The sequence below is a fragment of the Cryptomeria japonica genome, chromosome 6, assembly GCF_030272615.1.
Source record: "Cryptomeria japonica chromosome 6, Sugi_1.0, whole genome shotgun sequence".
In the NCBI taxonomy this organism is placed as follows: Eukaryota; Viridiplantae; Streptophyta; class Pinopsida; order Cupressales; family Cupressaceae; genus Cryptomeria; species Cryptomeria japonica.
In genome coordinates this window covers 8621479-8642194 of record NC_081410.1, presented here as the reverse complement: position 1 = coordinate 8642194, position 20716 = coordinate 8621479, and the positions used below count along the sequence as shown (strand labels likewise).

The 20716-nt window shown below is 35.5% G+C and overlaps 1 protein-coding gene across 1 annotated transcript in view; it reads left to right on the top strand.

Moving 5' to 3' along the window:
* The first annotated feature begins 1245 nt into the window (after positions 1-1245).
* LOC131069429 (uncharacterized) overlaps positions 1246-20716 on the top strand; it is a 122169-nt gene continuing 102698 nt past the window's right edge. The window contains exon 1 of the mRNA XM_058004853.2: positions 1246-1407. The gene's annotated coding sequence lies outside the window, so the exon portion shown is untranslated. The remainder of the gene's footprint in view (positions 1408-20716) is intronic.

The following is a 20716-nucleotide window of genomic DNA, read 5'->3' as shown; positions in this document are numbered from 1 at the left end:
GCAACCCTATATTATAAGGGCATTGTATTACAACTAGGTATTGTGATGTATTATTGAAATTTGATAGTTGTTGAGTTGCCTCGATATCTTCATTGGTAATAGTCCTATGAGAATATTGTTTTGCAAGTATATAGTTATCTATTTTTTAGTTTTGAATAATACATTGAACAATTTTTGGAGTTGGGGTTTTTCTCCTGAAAGGGTTTTCCCCGTATAAATCAATGTGTTGTGGTATGCATGCTATTGATGGTTATTTATATTAAGTTTCTATAGCTATTCTAAATATCTCTAATTTTTTTTTGCATTACCCTCTTCTCAAGATTAGTGTAGGAAGTTTCACTACTTAAATTCCTTACAGACTTTGGGGGTGCTTCTCTCTCTCTCTCTGTATGTGCGTGTGTATGTGCGTGTGCATCTATATATATATTTGTGGGGAAGGGGGGTGGAAGGGGGGAAAGGGGGCTTCTTCTCTTTAGGAGGAATTTTTTGTACATGGGTACCAAACATGGCCTTATTTGTTGGCATCCATCATGTTTTCACCCATCTAAGATGCTCTTAAAAGGGGGTTTTCATGTTGGTTTTTTTTCTTGGTCATTAATTTTCCTATTCCCAAGTTTTTCCTACATTTATAATAATTGATTAAATAACTTTTAAGCAAAAACCAACGACAATAAGAAACCATACAGTATCTATTGCTACAGTGTCGAAACTAATGTAAGTAGTGAATGCTTAGTGTACTCTTTGAATGATGTCACAAGTAGTGAGTGAGCTCTTCATAATCAAATGATCCAAATTATTTCCAAAAGCAGAAAATTAGAGAATTATGGCATATTCTTAAATACGATACCCTAGAATACAATTTTAAACATTTTAATCCACATAGGTAACAAGACAAACTTATTTCTAAAGACATATAAAAAGACAATTAAATTAAGTTCAATCGAAGTATCAACTCCAATACTTAATACAAAAATATGCTACTAATACACTAATTATTATATAAAAAAAAACCCTGATAAAAATGAATCCTAAATAGAAGAAAAAATATTAAATATATAATTTTCACCGCTTCATATTTTTAACCATTGCAACAATACCTATCTTACAAAGATGAAAACATCTATACTTATGCCATATCAAACAAAACTAAATGCAAAGATTTTTTCCTATTAAAAAAATAATTATGTTTTTGTAAAGTAAAATTACCGCTCACCCCTTATTTCCCGGCTATATGACCGTTTAAAGATGCATTCCCCTAGTGCTCAAACCGTTTTTGTTAAGATATTTTATAAAACACAGTAACGGTAACGCAGTTATAGATTCTCCGTTTCCTTTCAGAAGACAGTTTGCTCCACACGCAAAAAGAACTTCATTTTTGTACTGCACACACAGCCGACTGCTACAAAGGTATTTATGACACTGGTTCTCATTTTATTATTTCTTTCAAATTTTTTCTCATTTATTATCATGAGAATGCGCTTTTCATAGTTTTGATTTTTCCTGCCTCAAATAACTATGCAAACTTCAGTTTCATTTTTCATCTTAACTTCTTCCTTCGCATTGACAGAATTTATTTCTTCATCTTTGTAAACTTCTTACAAAAGGTTTATATTAATCTTCGTTATGGGGCTAACAGGCATATTTTCACAAATGACCCATATAATTGTTCTTTATTCAAGAAGGGAACAAGATAGTCAAATAAAATTTTATCAAACAATTAAGTCGAGACCTTCATAGAAATGCAAAGATGGGATTATGCTTGCCAATTATCTACTGTTAGTCTTAAATAGAAAATATGAACAACAAGCCACCAGTTTCTTGATGTTAATTCTATCAAAACGTACCAATGTGAATTAAATAAAAATAAATAAAACAGAAACATATAGGCATTACTAGACCTTGCAAGTTTTCTTTTCCTGGATTTTATTGCATTAACCAACTCAAGGAATTTTGTGAAATAACAGAATTCTATCATTCATTTTGCGTATTTCTGTTATTCAATCCTGAAGTCCCAGACATCCTTGTTATAGAAGAGAAGTATTATTCCTTTTACATACAGGAATGAACATTTGAAAAATGGTGCATTAGATATGCCTCGTTATAACACCATTAAAATTGCAAAGCCTTTATAACAAGGGCTGCAATGTGGCTATTTCCTGCCTAAATTGCTGCCTTTCCTTTACATGCTATTTATTTGTCTTGACAAGTATAGAGATGCAACTTTATTTGCTTCTCATTAAATCTTTCCTCATACCAACACTATTGAAATGCATTGCTTTCATTTTTATTTTTTAGACTTAATACATTTAAACTATGTTCCACGGTGTTTTGGGGAAAGGGATGGGGATGCCAGTTTGAGGGTCATTTTTTTGGGATGATAGAGTATGACTATATATATATATATATACATATAAGATAGTGAGCGAGTCAAATTTTCTCTGAGTCAATGAACAGCAATATAACAACAGTAATATAACATATAACATGACAATGTTATAATGATGTCGGTTGATGTCTGCAAAAGCCTACATGACAACCACATTCCGAAAAGAAATTATTTACTGCTGACATAATACCATGCCATGTCAAAATTACAAATACACTTTTAATATCATATCAAGAATTTTGAAGTTTGCAACTTTTTTGAGCGGTGAAATCAGAAATCTTGTTAGTGTTAACTGTATAAACTAAAATAACTTATATCATTAACTATGAATTTGAATAACGATATATTTATTGTTGTTATACTACAGTCATTGTTGTCATTGATGTTATGATTAATTTAATTGATGTTATAATCCTGTCACGATATATTCAAGAATCTTTTTTTAACTGTTATGAACTATTTTTTTAAACATTATAAAATTACTTTTTTGTAGGGTTTACGTAGCTGTCCCCAAGACGGTCAGGAGGTCTTGGGGACGGCTAAGCATCCCTACATGCTTTTGCCAGGGGACGCATTTTGAGACATTTCCAAATTTTTTAATATTAAAGGAGACGGCTAGGAGAAGTTACCTAATGTCCCCCCATCCCTTAAACGCCTCAGAGAATGGGGATGGAGTTTGAGAGGTGACAGAACTTTATTTAACCATTCAATTTATCCATGTGTCAACTTTTTAAATGAATTTCATAATCAACTCACTATAATTCATAAAAGAACAAAAAGTCTAGAGAATAACGATATCTGCCACTATGTGTATAAATAATAAGTCAAGGGGCTTAACCTTGCACCATAAAATACTGATCTTAAATCTAAATTATTTAGATGACACAAAATCTTCCAAGATCAACCAATAAAAAGCACTAAATATCAAATGCCTACGCCATACTATGTTATACTTAGACCTACAAAGTTTAAAGTCTAACACTGCCATCAACTGGGAGACCAATAAAATGCTCAATATTAATACAATAGTAATAGATGAGGAAATCATAATCCAACTTATGTGCATCTTCCAGACATACCAAATCTTTTTTTTTTTCTAGTTTGATTTCTATGTTTCAAACTTTCAAGTCTACTTTTTAGATTTTAATTTTTTTTATGTAGCTCTAACTCTGTCATATTGTTTTCTCTTTAATATTCTATGCATTGATTTTTTTTTTAAAAAAAGGTGGAACCTTGCCAGATATTTGAAAATTCCTCAAGAAACAAGGAAGGAGGGCTTGCATGGAATCTCTTATTAACAAGTAAACCCCAAGGAAGCACGTTAATATGTCAGTGATTGTAATAAGAGTAATTTCTGATATTGGCAACACGTTATGATGATAAGTAAAGCAAAAACACCAGATAATCTTTGCTCATGAATGTCTCATCTATGTGATGAGAAATCCGAGCTCACAATCCAGGCTAAGAACAGCGACCAATATCCTAGTTGAATGTGAAGGCCTGAGACTCAAAACAGATCGGCAATATACTGAGTCAACAACAAGAAGAAAGTAAAGGAAAACAAGGATTTGGATGCATACAAAAACTATTACAAAAGTATTGTGTAAGGAATCTTCTGACCAAAATGTCTTCAGAGGTAGGGAATGGTCATAAAATTTTCTCTTACACAAAGAAGTGGTTGCCTAAATAGCTAAATCATCTTTACAAGAATTTTGTGACTCAAATTATGTGGAAGGCCCATGCATGATAGTATAAGATGTAGTATTATTGGGTTATGTCTACAATGTATTCTTAGCTCAAATGCTACCATCGTTTGTATTTAAGATGCTAAGAATTTGAATGTTTTGATACGTTGATATATTACAAGGATTCTGGAACTTGTTGTGGCCAGTTCAAATCGTTGAAGCAATCTTCTATAATTTTACAAAAAGTTTTGCCAGAGACAAAAGTGCTCTAAAATATGCTAGATATTTTAGAATATCCTCCTCTTTATTTCTAATTTAAATAGGATAAAGGAACAAATATTAGCCCTACATTAACGAATGCTCAAGGATATTTTTATTTTACCATCTTCATAATGTGACTGTAATGCTTTCTCATTGTAGTTTATTTTTGACTTGCAGTCTTTGTAGTGAGTATGGGCAGGCAGGTGTTCGAAGATCATCAAGTGCACAAGTTAAACACATGGTTCTTTTTTATTTCTCTCAATTGAATACATAGAGGATCATTTAGAACTAGAAGTACGAATAAGGTCAAATATTATCGAATAGTAATAATGGAAATTTAGAAAATGGCAAAGATTGAACATAATAAATACAAAAACCATAATCACACACAATTTTATAAAATAATGTTATTCTCTTAATCACACACAATTTTATAAAATAATGTTTAATCCCATTTTACATTTCCAAACTCTTCATGCGATCGCCTATAGAAAATAGAGTTTAGATACCCTTCATTAAACCCAGTCCTTAGTTTTTATTAGAGAAATAATTGCAAATGGGAAGGAAAAGCTATTCACGAATTATATGAAAGAGAGTCCAATGAAATGAATCAAGACAGTTTAGTAATTTGTTTGTGCAGTTAAATGATATTCTAATGACTTCGTAACTAACAAATACTACTTTCTTTCTTTTTTTCCTTTGATAATAACCATCCATGCACTTTTCTTTCCCCCACCTTGTTTTAAAAAAAAACCATGAATTCGTTTTAAGTATTTTCTTTGTTTGGAATTGCAGTAATATGCAGGTATACATTTTTTTGATTGATTAAATCATTTTTAAGGTTTCATTAGGTTGGCATAGAATTTCCAATTGAAATTATTACTCATGTCATCCTCCCAAAAAACTTGTCAAGTGCCTGAAAAATTCTCTTGTTATCCCAACGAAGATGACTTCGAATCAAGGTGATTGCTTTTCTATCTATTGCAATTTAGAGTTTATTTTCTTTGTTTATTGGCTTTTGTTTCGAAGTGGTTACAATGTGTTGTTTCTTTGCGAGTCTTTTGAAATCAACTTCATGGTATTTACTTTTATTTACTTTTGTTTGAGAGGTTTGATCCAGTGTAGACATTCCTATAGGGTATGTAAACATGGGTCAGGCTCCAGTACATTTCATGATTTATATGCCACACCCTTGTCTATAAATGTGGTATTTAGTTTATTTTTCTATTTTGAAATTTGGTTCATTGTAAATATTCTTTAAGATATGTAAACATGCGCCTGGCTCAAATATATCCCACAATTGTTATACCACACTCTTCTCTATAACATTAGCATTTAGTTTAGTTGTTTTAGTTTAAAATTTGGGTACATTCTTTAAGATGACTAAATCTAGACTAGCCTCGACTATATTTATGTACCACACTTGTCTATAGCTTTTCAACATGTCGGCTGAAATCATCAACTGCCTTATCACAGTTGGTTCTTGAATTGTAGACATTTTGTTTCTACACGACTCTTATAACTCATTGAGATCAAAGAGCCATTGCAGACATCAGTTTCAGCCACTTACACAGCAGACTATAGCAGACATAGTTTAGATATCATGCATATAAGTACTCCTTTGATATCTATGTTTGCAATCCTGGGCTGAATACACTCTGTTTTTATTTTTTAAAATTATATTTCCATACTGTTCTTTTAACTCATCCATATGAAAAATCCATTGAAGATTTAATTTTCAGCCACTTGCATGGCCGATATATCAGGAAAATCAAGTATGGCTATTCTTAAACATTGAATTTTTTAATAATTAGAAAGTAAATTTTGTTTAATAAAAATAGAACAATTAATTATCATATTTTGATATGGTAGGTATAAAATTACTATTGACTATATATCTATTATTCAACATTTTGATATTTAAGTAGAAAAATCAAGTACCCTTTGATACCTCAAATTCACCATAATTATTCTTTCAAAATGCATAAACATGGCTTATGCTTAAGCATACTCCATTATTCGGATTCCTGTATTATATCATTATCTACAACTTCCCCACGCGTCCACTAGAGTCGTGGGATGCCTTATTGTAGTTGTTTTTTCACTTGTGGACGACTTATTTCCATATTGCTCTTCTAATTCATCTAGATCAAATAGTCATCGGAGGTTTGATTTTTAGCCTATTTGAAAATCAAGTACCCTTCTGTTACCTCATATCCATCATCATTATTCTCTTAAGATGTGTAAAGATTCATGCTTAAGTGTACTCCGTAATTGCTATCCAGGTCCTGTGTTTCCCACATCTGCTGGAGTCATGAGCTACATAATTGCAGTCAAGTTTTTTGTTTTGTAGACAGCTATTTCCATTTCCATATTAACCTTGATAACTCATCAAGATCAAAGAGCCACTGGAGATCTGATTTCCAGCCTCCTGCATGATAGACACATTAGGATATAATGAAAATCGAGTACCCCTTTGATACCTCATTCATCATAATTATTCAGTAAAGATGTGTGAAAACAGGTCACGCTTGAACTCACTCTATAATTGTTATGTCATGCTTGCATTGTACTTTAATTCATAATAATTTTGCTGCAACTATATTGCACCTTGTGTTGCTCGAATAATATTTTGGTCAGTGATTGAACCCGATGACTTATGCTGCACCCCTGATTAGGATTAGGTCTTGAACATTTTGGGATAGGTTGGTTAGCTTGTTGGGCTTAATATTGTATCATCGGCATTATTTTTGGGATATATATAGCTTGTGTTCTGATGTTTTATTTATTAAATCACACAACCTATTTTTTCTCAAAAAAAATGAAATCTTCACAACTAATTGCCTATTAACACATAATTTACAATTGTGAGATTTTGCCAAGATCAAGAGGCAATGGAAAGCACAAATAAGAGAGACAAAATATATGATAGAAATAAATTGTATTCTATCAAGATGAAAATACTGATCAACTAGATCATCAATCGATCGTTACATACAATGAATATGAGCCTGCTTATATAGGCAAGGCTATATGGATATGTGAGCACACAAACATGACATGTGGCTCAATAAGAAACAAGGGTAGGTAGGAAATAGGTGTGAGTAGGTAGGAGAAACAATATAATAGTCCACATGAGGTGGATCACCCACTGAATGTGGAGTGTAACAACAAGATCAACACCATAAAAGGTGGAAATTCTCCTACACACTATCCCAATGTGGCACAAACACCCAAGTGTCTCATACCCAAACTACTATGAAATGCATGTACCTAAGTAAACTTAAGTAAGGTGTAATAATATCCAAGATGAATAATTATTTACACCAACAACAATACATGATTTGAACTTTAGGACTCAATATTATTTCAATTTCACTTCTAGGGTTTCTGGGAGCGTTGCTTCAGCTGACTGTTCAAGTTCAAGTGCTTCATCAACTCATTTTTCAAGTCTTCCATATTTGGTAATTTTAATGCATGGTTTTTCAAGATGTACGATTATATGTGCAGTCATATACAATTATTACACCAGTGTATGAACCATTACTATTTGTAATAGGTATTATATGCTCGCTGCTTTTATTTACCTATCAGCTTGACCTATATTATGGTCTTAGGCTTTTAATAGATTTTTTTTGGTTTTCTTGAACTTTTTACAATAATTTTGATGGGTTTTGACTGGATACGATAGTGTGCTATCTTAAAAGTACAACTCTAAAGATAAGAGTCAATGGGATACGGGTTGGCAGATGGGCCTTGTTAATGTTTTGGCCCTCACATGCTCAAGCAAAACAGAGTTGCTGGCATTCTGACTTGCCTTGTATCATTGGGGGTGACTTCAATGCTGTAAGACACCTCAGAGAAAAACAAGGGGAATCGGGAAGCTTGATCAAGTCTCAGGAGATTTTAATAACTTCATAGAAAATATTGGCTCTAAGGGTCCTCATACTTGGAGCAACAAGAAACCTAAGAATCAAACGATTCTTGAGAAATTAGACAGATTTTCTTTGTAGATTGGATTGATAGAGGAGCAATGATGCAAAATGAAGTGCTGCCATTGTCTGATCACTAGCCCATCAAAATTTCTATTGCTTCTGATGATAGGCCCAATATAGTCGACATTTTCTTTGAGAATGTGTGATTCGTACATGAAAATTTTGACGAGCTGGTGAAGAATTGGTGGCAACATGAATCCCATATTTTTGAAACGGAGATGTACAAGTTCACAACCAAGCTTCTGAGGCTACAACAAAAGCTTAAAATCTGGAATAAAATTATTTTGATAACATATTTGAGGAGAAATTTTAAATTTGAATGTGGTCTTCAACAACTAGAGGAGGCACGTCAGCAAGGTCAGGATATCCCTCTCCTAGAAATACAAAAACAATTGCTAGATTCCTTAATGAAGTTCATTTGATTGAAAAAATATTCAGTCAGACAAAATTCTAGACTTCAATGGCTACAAGATGGTGATACAAATACAAGATTCTTTCACCATACCATTTTGGCTCATAGAAATTATAACATGGTTTCAAATCTTGAATCTCCACGAGGTTGGGAGTTCTCTTTTTATTAAAAGGTGGATGATCACACTATCTACTTCTTTGAGACCCTTCTAATTAAAGAATACTTTGATAGGTTGGGGTTCTGTCATGTTTCCTTCTTGATCATTATTTATATTCTAAATGAAACAATTACTATTATTAATTAATATATTTATCAAAGAATGATTAATTGAAATTATTAACAATTTATTTATTTATTATTATTTAAATAATAATATTCTTGAAATATTCAAATAAATTAATATTATATTATACACATAATTTGTATGTAAATACTTAACAAAATAAATAATAAAGTATGACTGAACTGCACCAATTCCTAAATTGATTTAATAACCTGATTCATAACAAATTGTTACTACCATCCTAAATTAATATTATATTATACACATAATTTGTATGTAAGTACTTAACAAAATAAATAATAAAGTATGACTGAACTGCACCAATTCCTAAATTGATTTAATAACCTGATTCATAACAAATTGTTACTACCATCGAAAAGTCAAGAGACACGTTGGAAAAGGATGAATATGTCTCTTATTAAGAAAAGTCTTGCTTTGTGGGGATTCAAAGGGATGCAAGACACAAAAAAAGGAAGAGAATATGGCAGAGAAGCATGGAGTGGGGAATAAGAAGAAATAAGAAAGAAAGGGAAAGTAAGGAAAAGAGGATACAGGAGTAGTAAGAAAGAGAATAGGAAGGGGAATAGAGAATGATATAGGAGACCACACACATACGGGGAATAGAGAGAATACAACAGGCAAACACAGCAGTCATATTGACTATTAAAACATCACGGTATGAATATAGGGACAGTCAATGAATACATAGGATGCTATACTATTAAGTCAACACAGTAATAATAATACAATTAATACCAATAAAACCAGATCGGAACTGATATTAAGTTACAGCCAGTAACATTCTTGTTTGGGTGGTATGCATGGGATGTACTTATTACGTATGCTTAATATATGAAGCCTTAACATATGAAGCCTGATAATGTTTTATGCAGAATTTAATAGTAATACTAATATATGAATATTAATATTAATATTTATAGACTGCAATACGTATGACAGTTATACTTAATATCATATATACACATGTCAGATCTGTCTGCCTTTACAGCCATTAGATAGACTAATAATTAGTGTCTAGGTAATGGCAGTGTTAATAATTTATATAATAGGTAATATTATTTGATTCATTTATTTATGTATATATTTAATGTTTGATCAGACAAATAACAGTATTACATTGTAAAATTAGTATAATAATGGAATTACTTAACAATATTCCTGCCATTACTATCAGTAATTAAGGAGAGGTGATGGACTTGTTTCCAAGAGGCGCAGTCTAAATCCAGTCAATAGATTGTTTCCCAAGAGAGTGTAGGGATCAGCGACCCGAGAACCTTGAGGACAGGGTTCAAAATGGGGTAAGGATTTGGATCTGTAAACTTTGAGGGAAGCCTATTGAAATTGGTATCAAAGCGCTTGGCAACATAGCCATTCTTTTCCTTTTAGACTGGAGTAATGCAAGGGTTAAAGGTCATAATTGTTGAAATTAACCCTCTTAAATTAATTAATGAACAATTTACTTATCAACCAATCAAATCAATGGAATATGGAATGACACACATTCGATTATTTTTGCTGAGCCAGTTTTTTATTTTAACTAATCTAAGTCATATTGAAATAAGATTATGATCAAATAGGGGACATTACAGGATCAAAGTTACATGCTTAATTTTATCTAGAAATGTACACTCTTGTTTTTCTTAACAAAGGAAGAAGAAGCAAAAGTGAAAGACACCCTCTTCCGTATGAAGAAATTTGGAGCACTTGGATTTCATTAATTTCCTCCAGGTTTCGTTTGACACTTTTGGTACTTGTTGAAAGCTGAAATTGTTGTTGTGGTTTGAGAATCTTTCATTCGTAAATGCATGTTAGGTAAGTTAGATCACACCTTTCTTGCTTTCATTCGCAATATGGAAAATACTTAAAGAGTGGATGGAATGGAATGGAATTTACCAAATCATTTCCAAAGTTGCTGCAAATAGGCAAATAGACTCAAACTGGTTACTCTAGATATAATTTATAATGAGCAAAAATCTTTTGTTCAAGATGGAGTTTCTCTTAATCCACTCTCTTAAGTGTAACAAAAGGCGGAGACTATTTATGAAGTTGGACATGAAAATGATTTTTGACTATGTTTTGTAATGTCCCATTTTAAGGATCTCTAGCAGTGCAGTTGTCGTTGACTTTTTGGGATTGTGTCATCTTATTTAGAGGGGTAATTTGATGTTACTAGTGAGATTAGATGGTTTTAAGGAGTCATATGATGCTTTTAGATGTTAAATTTTTGGCATCTAGTTTGGGCTCCAAGATTCTTGGAGGGATCATCTATTTTTAGTAAATCACCTAGTCAAGTCTGTTTATAATCTTTCATCATCAAAATCACTCCTACACAGCCAAATTTCAATTTTAATGCATTTTGACCATGATCGTTAATTAGGTGTATTATTGAGTTCTATTTAATTATTTCACTAAGGTTGTCATTTTAATTAAAATAATTTATCGGACAACTCAGTGTTAAAACTCATTGGGAAGAGAACAAAAAGTTTTAAATGTTGAGACACTTAAAAATTGACTTTGAGTACTGAAAATGTTTAACCGGTAAATTAAATCACTTTTTTAGGTGAAAAGGCTTAATAAATTAACAAAGTGATTTTAAAAGAGAGTTTATAGAAAGTTTCCTAAAAAACTTATGAAAAGGGGGATGGAGAGCCAATTTGGTATGCTAGTTTGATATTTTGATATTGCTTCTTGTTCTTGGAGGATATTGTTCTTCTTAGGATTTGTGAGGACGAAATCCCTTGTAGACGACATTCTCCATATTGTTGAAAGACACAATTTAGAAGATTCTTGGTGTTTTGTCTCATCAAACATAGTTGAGCTGATTGGAGATTCAGATGTTCAGTTATTATTGGAGCTTTTATTGCATATTTGATTTACAGAGCAGATTGAAGGAGTTATTGAGGAATTCATTTGCTATTCATGTTCTTTTTGGCTGGCCATACCTCTTGTGAAAGGCCATACACTTTGTTGGTTGGGCGGATAGGGTTTACCTCAAGTTGCCGTTTAGAGGTGTTTTGGACCTGCAATACCCTGCCTAACATCTGCATGGGTTTTGGTGGAGACTTTGGAGAGTGGTATCCACTTTTGGCACATCCAATTTGCATATTTTAGGAACAGCTCAGCCTTATTCATTGTTACGTTTTGTGGGTATGTCAAAAATATATATGTAATGTTATTTAATGATTTAGGTTGCTCATAGTTTTAAGAAATATTGTATATTCAACTCAGAATATAAATCTGAAATTTTCAGCCTTATTTCTAAATTTTGTTATATTTTTAAGTTGTCTATTTGCTGCAAGCATTTATATTTTCTGCACTTTCTATATCATTCAAAGCAATTACAAAAATCAGACCAAAAACAAAACAAAAAAAAATCACAAGGCGAAACCAGGTAGCATATTACATGTTTGTGGGGATTTTTTAGATAGAGCGATGGACATGTTTAGTTTTTCTGAAGATTAGAGATAATGGTTAACCTGCACATATTCATCTCCCTATTTCTCAGTTTTAATCAATAAGAGCTTAAAAGACTTCTTAAAAAGGTCCAAGGTAGGGAGATCCCATCTCCACTTTCTTATTCATCATAATGATTGAAGCCTTGGGTAAAGGCTTGAAGCATCTTCAGTCTTCAAGACAGATCATGGGTCTTCAGATTAACAGAAACTATTATCCTGTCACGGACTCCCTAATTGTAGGTGCTGCCCTCTTTGTTTTCAGTCCTAATCTATAGGAAATTAATAGTATCAAAAGCCAGATTTTTCTTATGAGATTGCCTCTGGACAATAAATCATAGAAAATATACACTGTATGAATCAACTTCGAAGAGGAACATCAGATGTTTTGCTCACCACATTGGTATGGGCATTGGAACCCCCCTAGTACCTCCTTGGATATGCCCTTTTTAGCAGCAACATCTTTAGAGAGTTTTGGGAATAAATTCTCTCTAAATTCCAAAAGAATATAGCCTCTTGGAAATCAAATTGGCTTTTTACTGCATGTAGACTGATTAAGATAAAAGCTATCTTTAGAGATCTTCCCATATTTTTAATGGGTGACTTTTGGTTCCCCAAAAAGTTCCTAAAATGAATTGAGAAAAAAAAAATTAGAGAGGTAATATTGAAGATAAGAAACCTTGTCTAGTAGCTTGGGATATAATTTGTAATAGAAAAGTGTCCAGAGGTTTGGGGATCAGAAATCTCAAAGAGATTAACATGGCTATGCTAGGCAAGATAATCTAGAGAATTTATGTTGATAATGATTCCCTTAGAGTAGAATTAGAGAAAAATAATTGGATGAGAATGAACTAGAGAAAATCTTCACTATTGAAGATACCGGATGGGGTTCTATTATCTAGAATAACATTAGAAAGTTTAGGAATTTAAAGCCTTGTTTTACCAAATGGGATATTCATAGAGGTTCAAAGATAACGTCTTGGAAAAATTCCTAGCCTAAAAACCAACTCCTCATATTCAAGGAGTACTAAAAATTCTTCATTGCTTTCAATGTAGGACTTGGGGAGAATCTGTAGAGAACTCGTGGAATTGAGGGGAAGAAATGGAAGACCAATCGAAAGGTGGAAAAGGCTTTCTATTGTCTCAAATGCGATTTTCCAGGAATGGGAGCGGGCTATCCTTAAATCTCTCCTCGAATTTAGATTAATGGCTTCTAGAGGAGAGGACATATGTCACGAGCCCGATCTGACACGCTAACAGATCCGGAATAAAAATGGTCTTACAAAGAAAGAGTAGACCATTTTTATTCATCGTAATAATCTAAAGATCTTGAGAACATTGAAAGAAGAAAAATAGAGTTATAAATGCGATTCCCCTATGTGTAGAATGTGGTGATTGCAGACACTTAATAACCGATTCACATAAGACAAATTCTTATAAACAAATGATGGTGAGTTAACAATTCGTTAGGCATTTTAGAAGCAGCAGTTGGTTAGAGAAGGAAGATCAACCAATGATAATTTAAAGTGCAATTCTGAATATGGGCAGCCTTTTAATGAAAAGGTGCGATTTCTGAAAATGGGGACCATTCCTTAAGTGAAGTGCTTCTCATAATAGAACAAATTTGTTCACAATAATAATTAAGGGACCATGGAGAGGTGTGATCCAGGGGTATGAATTGTTATGTTTCTAAAAAAATATTTTTATAAAGAGGTATGTCTCCTCGAATAAACATAAGGGTAGATATAAGATCATAATGAGAATGGAAGATCGAGGGAAGGATCAATGAATAATAATTTCACAGCAGCAACAATATCAAATCAGACAATAGCATCAGATCAAACAAGAGCAAGGTTGCAAAACAGCAAATTGGTAAACAGCCCTTGGAAGGAAGAGACTTCAAACTGAACTAAATTGCAACGGTCCTCTAACTCCATCAGATTATTGTAATTTCCCTATATTGTTGGGTATAAATAATGTTTATATATATATTTATCAATTGATTACATATATATCTGCTATACATGTTGCTTTTCTTAATCAGTAATGTTTAAGTATATATTCCTATGAAAGAATATAGGATAGATATACTTGTCTGAAATCCCTCTTGTAAGAGATGTCTTGAGGAGTAAGAGCTGGGTGGTGAGCGGGCTCCTAAGGAGGCCATCTTAGTAGGACTGTTGTGGCCTAGGACAAAGAGGGCACTTATAGAGTCAAGTAACCCCCTTACAACCTGCCCCCGATGCTGCAAGAGGGCATGTTTTTCAGGTAGATGAGATGTAATGTCCCCTTAAGTTATTCTTTATAAATTAGGGAACAATTAACTTATCAATCAATTGCAAGAGGCTTCTTTCCTCAATTTCACTATTAAATAAAATAAACAATAATAATAAATATAAGAATGACTTATACACACAATGATTTCTACTTGATATGAAGTCAATCTCACAGCTATTTCTGAATAAACAATTAGGTGTATGCAAATGATCTTGAACAATATATGTGTGCACTAAGTAAAATGCCACTTATAACATCTATAGATGGATTAGCTCTGCTTTTCCTGATATGTTTGACAAGGAGTATGCAATGATCCGTCTTATGAAGATAATTGTAAGGCTATATACACTGTTGTCTCAGATATTCCAATGAGAATGTGCAGATGTAAATATTGGTATCACCTTGCTGCAATCCGTTGTTGTTCCTGGTGTTAAGTTATATGCTTGCAACAGTTATATGATGTGATGTTCTTGATTTTGGCAGTGAATACTTACAATAATTAAGGGGCTGTCTCTGATATATGTCTGGTTGGTGTATGCACCCGATTATTGGGCCTTCAGCCTTGCTCACTATGAGGTCTCCCAAAATGAAATAAGATATTAACAAAATCGACGATGTTGGGAATGAATGTGAAGGCCTTCTTATATCTTTTTTTTGGAATGATAAGTTACGTTGCCAAAAGACATGCCTAATGTTAATTAATTTACTAATCGCACTGGACTTCATTATCATTTTGGTTATCAATTAGACTTGCACTCTTAACCAATATCATCTTATGATAATCGCATGTGTTATCTTGTCTTATTCAATCTACCTTAGTAGTAATTGCTGTTGTTGCTTGTGATTATAATCGCTGACTTTTTCATCTTAATTCATGTCTTCTGTATACCAACGATAATGATTATCATGATCGCTGCATTCATTCTATTTGCTGCCTTTACAGTATTAATACGGTTGATCTATCTTCCATTGCTACTTTGATAATTAACATCTAATTGTAATCTGTATTGCCCATTAACATAACCGATGTTACGTGATTGCTGCATATCACGCATATTAGTAAAGTATCGATTGTGTATGGATAATATGATCGATCTGTAGTGATGTATCATTTGTCCTGTCTTGTTCACATTAATTCCTTAATTGCTGATTAAGGGAATCTTGGTTCCTTAAGAAATCGCTGACTAGTTTCAACCCAAAAGACTTATTTGAATTGTTTCTATATCGTACATAATTCTTATAGAGGATTGATTTGAAACGATTCAATGCCTACTTTTATTATGTCAATGTTTATGATTATCTTCATGGGAATACTTAATTGTTCAGTGCTTGACTATCGATCAAATCTTCTTATTGTCTATCGATAGTTTGTATTCAAGTAGGATCGGTATTGGATGCATTTTGATCATATTTTAAACATCATACTTGTATTATCTTTATATCTCTTACTGCCACCAAGGAAAATCGTCTTATTTATAAGACTTCACGATTTTCCTTACTTCTAACTACCTTCTAAGTATCTAATGGTGCTTAAGGTCTACCACTCCTTGACCACATAAGGGTTTATTGCTATTATATTGTAATTGAAAAGATGGGGTCATCACAGTCTCCCCTTCTTAAAAATGCTTGCCCACAAGCATTCTTAAAAGCCATGATTCCCGGATCCTAAACTTTCAAAGCATTGCCTTGTTGAAGAGTTTTGTCAAGAGGTGGAACATTCTCATGTTTAACAGAAGATTGTATCCTTAACCTTATAAGAGTAATTTTACTATAGTCAATATGAGTCATCTCGATTCCTAGTTTCCAAACCAGTCTTGGGAGTGAATCACCACGCTGATGTTGTGCTACTCTGATTTCAATAATTTGATGCTCATACCTCCATCTGAAATAGATGTCACTGCCAATCTTCTTCTATAGGAACCTAATCTTGAAACATCTCCTTAAGAATCTCAAAGGATAATCCCTCATCATTAGCCTTCTTAAAGATAGCAATGATTCAACAACTACTTCGTTATTGACGAATGTTCTTACTGCCAGAAAATTAGGATGGCAATCATAACCTTTGCGCGTAGAATATATGTCAGATTGTCAATTTCCTCAACCAAGCTTAAGCATTTAATATTTGATCTTTGTCTGAAGGAAGGAATCCTGTTCTGAATTGTAATCTTTTGTACTTTGATTGGAGAATGTTTAGTGTTACCATTGTTGGGGACTATCCCTTTGTCCCAAACTTGCTTCCATATATCTCTGATGGGAGTTACACCAGGGTCCCAAGTTTTGTGTTCATCATTAGCTTTATATGCATCCATAAGAGCTTCGTCATTCCATTCAAAAAGTGGGTTGTCATAAGTTTCATTCATTTCGACTTCAAACAACAGGTTATGAATAAGTTGAAGATTATCCTTGCTTCTAGAATCAAAACTATCGTCTTCCAATCTTTCTTTATCTGATTTCTTCGGGCAATATTTCAAGTTACAGAATTCATTTCTTTTGTTGTCACTAGGTTCCATGATGTGCCTAGTTGTCACCACCTCCTTTTCTATTTGTGAGATATCTTGCACATTTATTAGCTTATCCTCTATTTTATACTGATTTAGAGTTTCATAACCACTAAATGTTCTTCTATCCTTGTTTATTATCTTCTGTGTTTCGTCTCTCCATACCTTCGATGTAATGTTTCCCTGTCTATCTACCTCACAGTGATTGGATCAGATACAAGAAGTGATTTCTGATTTACTGGTATTGGAGACATTTTCTTTCTCAACCCTTGACTCAGTAGTGGATGCCATGTACTCATTAGGCAGTGAAAGAGGATCATGAACGCCATTTCGCTTTCTAAAATCACTGGACAGGTGTTAGGGGTAAAAACGTATGTTAGTACGAATGATAATTATAAGTGTGTTATGTGTGTTTATGTTTTGCTGTTGCCGAGAGATTCCCATCGGGTAGTTGGGAGTTGGTGACGGTTGGCAACTTGGCCAATTATGTCAATTCTGGACATTGGAATAAAGATGTAACTTTCTGGTCTATCTATTATCATTTGGCATCAAATGTTGTAATGTACAATTGTTCTGTTCCATGAATGCTTGGTATGTGCAGGGAATACTAAACATTTAGGACTAAACATTTTGGCGCCGTTGCCTGAACGAACCTAGAGATAACTATGGCGACAGGCGGAAGCAATTAATGGGCCGTCCGTTTGACCAGCAATTAATTGTCGTGGACAGCGACATGTACGAGGAGAGTACCACGGAAGAGGAACGAGAGGATTAGTTGACGGCAAACTTGCTAGAGTTGTGGGACGTGTCGGTCACGCAATACGTGCAGCGAGAGGCTCAGGAGAGAGCCATCTCGGAAGGCACGGTACGTGGTGAACTCACCGTCAACACCCCCGTCTTTGACCTCCTTGGGAGCATTGCAAGGTTACTTGCCAGAAACTTGATTGTGCGACAAAACCAAAGAGAAGAAACAGCAAAGGAACTTCAGCGGCAACAAGTCCTCCGGCGGTATGAGGAACGGAGTCATAGGGAGGAAGAGGAGAGGGAGGCCAGTCAGCGTCGTACCTCTGGCACTTGATGCCCCTACGGCCGAACAAAGACAGACGTACCACTGCTACCGAAGGGGTAAACAAGGGAACTGTACGGCGATCCCTCCGCATAAAACAACAGGCCAACAGGAGACGGCGACTAAGAGAGGTTGCCGACTCGAGGAGTCCGGAGAAATACAACAGAAGTCGGAGTGTGAGTCGGAGTCGTAGTCGGGAAAGGCAAAAACCGTGTATGTGGAAAGAGTTGGCTGAGGTTGCCAGGAACCTGCCACTTCCAGACGTAGCGGAGGAAGATCTCGTCGACCAGGCCCCACACTCGATGTCAAGTGAAGAATACTCTGGAACCGAACCACAAAGCACCCAATCGGAATTTTCCGAACAAGGAGAGGAGGCGGTACGAGACCTGCACGAGGAAATCACCATGATTTTCGAAGCAACGTTGTCCGGCATCAAAAACTTGTCCTTGTCAAAGGGCATCAAAATAGGAAGATCGGATCCAGAAACCTCGGGAAGGAGGGACTATAGAAGTGAAGGTGACCAAAGCCCGGTTGGCAGGGACCCAACCAGACTAGGAGTGTCTGGCACCAGCTGGACACATAGTACCTTCCCGACATATAGCCATTTCTAGGCACTACATAAAACCGTACAGAAAAGAACGATGGCACACACCCCGGAGAAACAAAAACTTCCAAAATTCATGGGCGACGGGTCAGAGGACCCCGTACGGCATTGCAAGACATGCGTCACCATCTAGGAAGCAAATGGCTAGGATGACTGGGACTACTGGGTGAAGGCATTTCCAGCCACTCTGCGAGGAATAGCTATTGACTGGTACATAGACCTTGATGCTCAGCATAAAACATCCGGGAGCAATCTGAAGAAGGCCTTCGAGGAAGAATTCAAACTCCTACGGGACGACAACGAGATTGTGGCAGAAATTTACAACACCAAACAAGGGAAGAATGAAAGCGTGCGTGCATATAACAGACGACTGAGGGAACTACTGAACAAAATGGAGAACCAGTCGGCAGATGGCCTCAAGAAGTGGTGGTTCGTGGAAGGACTGGTACCATCCCTGAGAAGGACAATGAAAGTAGTACCTCTGCCATCGTACGATGAAGCATACAATCGCACCATGGATATTGAAAGTGAAAACAAGACATCCCGGGGGAAGCGACGGACCAGCGATGGTGACAGTACGGACGACGACAGCGACGGGATCAAAAACAGTGCAAGCACTCCGCAAAGATATGATGAGGATGGTGAAGGAGTTAAAAGGTGACAAAGAAAGTGGTAGGGAAGGAAAAGAACTATGGTGTACTGACTGCAAGACCGAAGGCCACACTAAAGGACGTTGTCCCCGTAAAGACTGCTAAATAACGGGACATTCCACCAAGGAATGCCCGTACAACTTGAAGGCACGGAGCACACAAGTGCTCTACGCCCAACCCAACCAAACCACACCTCCAAGGTCAACAACAAACCCTGACGCCTCACCCGGAGGGTACAGAAACAATCGGTGGGGGAACAACAGATCCAATAATAGCACACCAAGGAGTAGAATTCAATACGATGGGAAGGGGCAACCCATGATTCAGTGCAGGAAGTGCAAAGAAGGGGGTCACTTTGCCTGAGAATGCCAAAACGGAGGTGATGTAGGTAGTTTGTTATGCAGATGGTGTGGTCCAGGGAATCACGAGGACATAGATTGTCCAAAGCAAAAAGGGGTGAACATGCTCGATGTAGAGGGACCAAAGGAAGACGTACTGGCAATCACAAGGTTGCAAAACAAAAAAGCCATGTACCCGGACCCTCGCACAGAAAAAGAAAGACTTCAGGAGGCAAGGGCAGATATACAGCGGGAGATGGATGGAGAGCGGAGGGCCTCGCACCTGGCTGCCGATACGTCGGTTTGGCTTGAACCAGAAAAAACTATCATCAAGCAGATGTTATAGACAACAATACCCGTACGGGTGTACGACCTTCTGTAGACCATGCCACAGATAAGGATGGCTTTGACAAATATAACCATGGACACTACCCCTGGACAGGAACACCAAACGGTGGCGGACCCATGTAGTATAGACCCAGTGAAGGAATCTGGTATGGATGCCATGAATCCTATGCTACTCGCGGTGGGCGCTAGATGAAAACCAGCAGAACTAGAGATGGATATAATCGAGCAGAAGCTTACTAACACCATCGTTGATGGCGGGTCCGGAGTCAACGTACTACCGGAGGGAACCTGGCGAAGCCTACTCTCTGGCCACCAACCTTCCACCTCGTCGGTGCCGACCAACATGGTATCAAACCCCTCGGCACCCTCATGGCACAAAAGGTGGCAATTGGGACGCGACAGTTCCTCCTCGATTTTGTAGTCATTCCGCTGGAAAGGAA